Source organism: Bubalus bubalis, chromosome 6 (assembly GCF_019923935.1).
Source record: "Bubalus bubalis isolate 160015118507 breed Murrah chromosome 6, NDDB_SH_1, whole genome shotgun sequence".
Classification (NCBI taxonomy): Eukaryota; Metazoa; Chordata; class Mammalia; order Artiodactyla; family Bovidae; genus Bubalus; species Bubalus bubalis.
Genome location: NC_059162.1, coordinates 96,281,723 through 96,287,722, shown reverse-complemented (window position 1 = coordinate 96,287,722; position 6,000 = coordinate 96,281,723). Strand labels below are relative to the sequence as shown.

Here is a 6,000-nt window from a genome sequence, read left to right as displayed (position 1 = left end):
TCCGTCCATGGGATTTTCTAGGAAAGAGTACTGGAGTGGGTTGCCATTTCCTTCTCCAGGCAATCTTCCTGACCCAGGGATTGAACCCAGGTCTCCCGCATTGTAGACAGATGCTTTACCATCTGAACCAAGCTTTATTGGAGCCTTACCCCTTCTAGGAGTCATTTTCTGGCCCTTCTGGCTGTAGTAATAATTCCCTCTCCTGTGAGCCTACCATACCTTTTCAAAACTTATTTATATTCTGCCTTAAATAAACTCTACTTTTCAGTGTATATTTAGTATACAGCAAGGCTGCTGCTGCTGCTGCTAAGTCGCTTCAGTCGTGTCCGACTCTGTGCGACGCCATAGACGACCTCCAACCAGGCTCCTCTGTCCCTGGGATTCTCCAGGCAACAATGCTGGAGTGGGTTGCCATTTCCTTCTCCAATGCATGAAAGTGAAAAGTGAAAGTGAAGTCGCTCAGTCGTGTCCGACTCTTAGCGACCTCACGGACTGCAGCCTACCAGGCTCCTCCGTCCATGGGATTTTCCAGGCAAGAGTACTGGAGTGGGGTGCCATTGCCTTCTCCGATACAGCAAGGCTAGTATCTCCTTAAAGTCTAGATCAGCTGGGCATCACTCACCTCCAAGATTATATAGAAGTGCTAGATGCTGTTCATATCTTTTTCTATTCAGACATCATTTATCTTGACTTCTCCAGCCCAGGTGACATTTTCCTTTTCTGAACTTCTTTGGCACCTTCAGACTGCAGCGCAATCCTTTTATTGCTCTCTAATAGTATCTTGAACAAAAAACAAATTCAACCAGCAATCTCCAGAACAGTCTTCATGGAAACAAATAATCACTATGAATGAATTACATGAAAGAAGTGAGATGGCCTACCTTTAAATATTTTGAAAATATCTTTCTGCACTGTCAAAGGCCTTTCATATTCCAGGTTCTGTGTTAGGAAGTGAAGCAAATACAAAGATGAGAAAAATATCCTGCCTCTCCAGGGGCTCAGAGTCTAATAAGAAAGCTTCAAAAGAAATACTGGAACTGGTTCTTAAGAGTAGTAAGTGTTCACTTGTTAGTAAAAGAAAAAGAGATAAATTAATAAGAGTAAAGATCTGGAGTTTGGGAGGGCATTACTCATTCTAATTAATGCACTGCACATATTCCTCAAATAAAGATCTTTTTTAATTCTTCTCTCAATGCACATTTTCCCATTTTATTCTGGATTTTTTGTTTCACTTTCATGAAAGAAATGAATGAGAAAAGTCACTAGCCCCAGAAATTCCTCATCCATGACAAGCCTTTTTGTAAGCACTTAGAGTACTTTGTAATAGGTAGAAAAAGGAGGCACAGAGAGCCCAGAGAGGTTGTTAGGTAAGTCTCAACCTCCATGGGAGAAAGGTTGCATTGTTACCAGGTTCAATCAGGCCCCCACCTGCTGTGATACACTGAGAATCTTAATCCAACAAATTGCTTTAAAATACCCAATCAATGGCACCACCAAAGCAGAATGCATTATAGATCATAAAAGGAGCCAAGCAGAAAGAACAAAGCAGATTTTTCACACTGGGCACCTCTAAGATGCTGTACCTTTTGACATCTGTTTGCCAAAGTCTTGGCCAAACTCGAAATCTGGTGATTATTCTACTCAGCATCCAGTGGCCTGAACATGAATTCTAAAAATGGGATTCTTTTGTGTGTCTCCTAATAATAATAGTAGTGATAATAATGATAATAAACACTACTATTTATTGAAAATCTACAATTTTATAAGTACTTTATATATATTATCACATCTAATTATAATAAGAACTCGGCAAGGTAGGTAATTCTTACCACACATCCACCCACCTCCACCACACTCACCATTTTTACAAATAACTTACTGTTAAATAAGGTCACACAGTTAGTAAATGGCTGACCCGGAATTTGAATGCAGGCCTGGCTAACACTGATGCTGCTGTCATTTCTACTATACTACTTGCCTCTCATGAAAGGTTTCTATGTTGCCAAATGTTGGCAAAAGTCCATACACAACCACAGTGCTACTCATTCCAGGAAAACAACCAAGCACAGGACAGAAGGAAGAATAAGTGCTACTTCTCACACCAGAGGTCAAGACCAGATCCAGAGAGTAATTCTGAAAGATACTAAGCATAAATGTGTTGGCTCTCTTTCTCCATTTCACAGTCATGATCATTTTTAAGTTTCTATCATTACAGTATCTAGAGAAGAATAATCAATGAGAAGGGATACAATTCACAAAAGATAATGAATAGAGATTAGAAAGGATAAAAATAATTGTCAAATCATAAATAAAGTTGGGGGGGAAAAAGATAGAAATGGATTATCAATCACTTAAAATAATATGAATGCAGCTGATATGAATCAAAGAATAATGAACTCAAGAGGCAAAACAAATCTGTGGCTGTATACCAGAAATGAAAGGGATTGGAGTCTGAGGACCTAAGTTTGAGTTACATTTTGCCACTATTTAGCTCTGTAGTCTAGATGATTAATTTGTCAGTGCCTCCAGTTACCTCATCTGCAAAATAAGAGAAATAGTATATTCTTGGGCTTCCCTTGTGGCTCAGCTGGTAAAGAACCTGCCTGCATTGCAGGAGACCTGGGTTCAATCCCTGGGTTGGGAAGATCCATTGGAGAAGGGAAAGGCTACCCACTCCAGTATTCTGGCCTGGAAAAATCCATGGACTGTATAGTCCTTGGTGTCACAAAGAGTCTGACACAACTGAGAAACTTTCACTTTTCCTTTTCAGAGTTATGATAATTAAATATAATAGCAAAAGTAAAATTTTTATAAATTCTAAAAACACACAATTTTAACTTATCTCTAGTATATCTCTATGATTCATCACCCTGAGAAATTTAGGGTAGTTTTAGAAAGGCAAAGCCTTTAGAGTAAAACAAATTCAAAGCAACATGCAAACAAATGTATGGCAATAGAAAATAAAGTAAAATGGGATAAAGTTTATCAGAAAAGGGAATAAAAATATTTACTGAGACCCTGTCTAGCATTCAGTTCAGTTCAGTCGCTCAGTCGTGTCCGACTTTTTGCGACCCCATGAATTGCAGCACGCCAGGCCTCCCTGTCCAACACCAACTCCCGGAGTTCCCTCAGACTCACATCCATCAAGTCATTGATGCCAGCCGGCCATCTCATCCTCTGTCGTCCCTCTCTCCTCCTGCCCCCAGTCCCTCCCAGCATCAGAGTCTTTTCCAATGAGTCAACTCTTCGCATGAGGTGGCCAAAGTACTGGAGTTTCAGCTTTAGTATCATTCCTTCCAAAGAACACCCAGAACTGATCTCCTTTAGAATAGACTGGTTGGATCTCCTTGCTGTCCAAGGGACTCTCAAGAGTCTTCTCCAACACCACAGTTCAAAAGCATCAATTCTTCACTTTAGGAGATTTCAAAAACAAACTTATTTAATAACTAACACCTTTACACGGGATGTTATTACCCCTTATTTTACAGATAAGATAACTAAAGTCCAAAAATATGAAAAAATTTACCCAAAGTAACACAGCTAATAAGTGTTGGAATTTTAATTCAGTTCTAGATTTCTCAGACCCCAAAATTCATATTTCAGCGGTATAACTTTTTCTTAAAATTATAATTGCTTTACAATCTTGTGTTGGTTTCTGCTGCTCATTAATCAACTATATGTATACATATATCCCCTCCAACTTGAGCCTTCCATGCCCTCCATCCCACCCCTCTAGGTCATCGCTGAGCTCCCTGTACTCCCATACAGCAGCTCCCATTAGCTATCTATTTTACACATCGTAGTGTATATATGTCAGTGCTACTCTCTCAATTCGTCCACCTGTCTCCTTCCTGCCATGTGTCCACAAGTCCATTCTCTATGTCTATTCAGTTCAGTTCAGTTCAGTTGCTCAGTTCTGTCCAACTCTTTGCGACCCCATGAACTGCAGCAGACCAGGCCTCCCTGTCCATCACCAACTCCCAGAGTTCACCCAAACTCGTGTCCATCGAGTCAGTGATGCCATCCAGCCATCTCATCCTCTGTCGTCCCCTTCTCCTCCTGCCCCCAATTTCTCCCAGCATCAGGGTCTTTTCCAATGAGTCAACTCTTCACATCAGGTGGCCAAAGTATTGAAGTTTCAGCTTTAGCATCAGTCCTTCCAATGAACACCCAGGACTGATCTCCTTTAGGATGAACTGGTTGGACCTCCTTGCAGTCCAAGGGACTCTCAAGAGTCTTCTCCAACAACACAGTTTAAAAGCATCAATTCTTTGGCACTCAGCTTTCTTCACAGTCCAACTCTCACATCCATACATGACCACTGGAAAAACCATAGCCTTGATTAGACGGACCTTTGTTGGCAAAGTAATGTCTCTGTTTTTTAATATGCTATCTGGGTTGGTCATAAGTTTCCTTCCAAGGAGTAAGCATCTTTTAATAGAGAAATGCAAATAAAAACCACAATGAGATATCATCTCACACTGGTCAGAATGGTCATAGCATTGAAACATGTAAAATATCATGTATGAAATGAGTTGCCAGTCCAGGTTCAATACTGCACAATACTGGATGCTTGGGGCTAGTACACTGGGACGACCCAGAGGGATGGTATGGGGAGGGAGGAGGGAGGAGGGTTCAGGATGAGGAACACATGTATACCTGTGGCGGATTCATTTTTATATTTGGCAAAACTAATACAATTTTGTAAAGTTTAAAAATAAAATAAAATTAAGAAAAAAAGTCTACAAACAATAAATGCTGGAGAGGGCATGGAGAAAAGGGAACCCTCTTACACTTTTGGTGGGAATGCAAACTGGTACAACCACTATGGAGAACAGTGTGGAGATTCCTTTAAAAACTGGGAATAGAACTGCCATATGACCCAGCAATCCCACTACTGGGCATATCCCTTGAGGAAACCAGGAGTGAAAGAGACACATACACCTCAATGTTCATTGCAGCACTATTTACAATAGCTAGGACATGGAAGAGACCCAGATGTCCATCAGCAGATGAAAGGATACGGAAGTTGGAATACTACTCAGCTATAAAAATGAATGCATTTGAGTTAGTTCTAATGAGGTGGATGAACCTGGAGCCTATTATACAGAATGAAGTAAGTCAGAAAGAGAAAGACAAATAGTATATATTAACACATATATATGGAATTTAGAAAGATGGTACCAACGATTCCACATGCAAGGCCGCAAAGTAGACACAGACATAAAGAACAGACTTTTGGACTCAGTGGGAGAAGTAAAGGGTGGTATGATTTGAGAGAATAGCATTAAAACATATATGTTACCATATGAAAAATAGATGACCAGTGTGAGTTCGTTGCATGAAGCAGGGCACCCAAAGCCAATGCTCTGGGACAACCTAGAGGGATATGATAGGGAGGATGGTGGGAGGGGGGTTCAGTATGAGGGACACATATATACCTATGGCCAATTCATGTTGATGTATGGCAAAAACCACCACAATATTACAATTATCCTCCAATTAAAATAAACTAATTTTTAAAAACTCTACTATTTATTTGTTGTTGTTGAGTCTCTCAGTCATGTCCAACTCTTTGCAACCCCATGGACTACAGCATATCAGGCTTCCCTGTCCTTGACTATCTCCCAGAATTTGCTTAAACTCATGTCCATTGAGTTGGTGATGCCACCCAACTATCTCATCCTCTACTATTTACAGCCATGTGGCGGATTCATGTTGATGTATGGCAAAACCAATACAATATTGTAAAGTAATTAACCTCCAATTAAAATTAAAAAAACAATAGTTCCTGATTTTGATTATTTCAAAGAGTGCCACTCGGAATATTTTTAAATGTCTTTTTGGAGAATGTACATATTTCTGGGACTGGAAGACTGTCATTATCTACTAGAGCATAAGCTAGATATAGATATATATTCTAGCAGTACTTTTACAATGTTTTCTACAGGTTTTTTGTAACAATTGCAGTCCCACAAATACCATATGAGAATTCCAGTC

General features: G+C 40.0%; 1 protein-coding gene across 1 annotated transcript in view; it reads right to left on the bottom strand.

Moving 5' to 3' along the window:
• AGBL4 (AGBL carboxypeptidase 4) overlaps positions 1-6,000 on the bottom strand; it is a 1,467,749-nt gene that overhangs the window by 1,117,774 nt on the left and 343,975 nt on the right. The window lies entirely within an intron of this gene.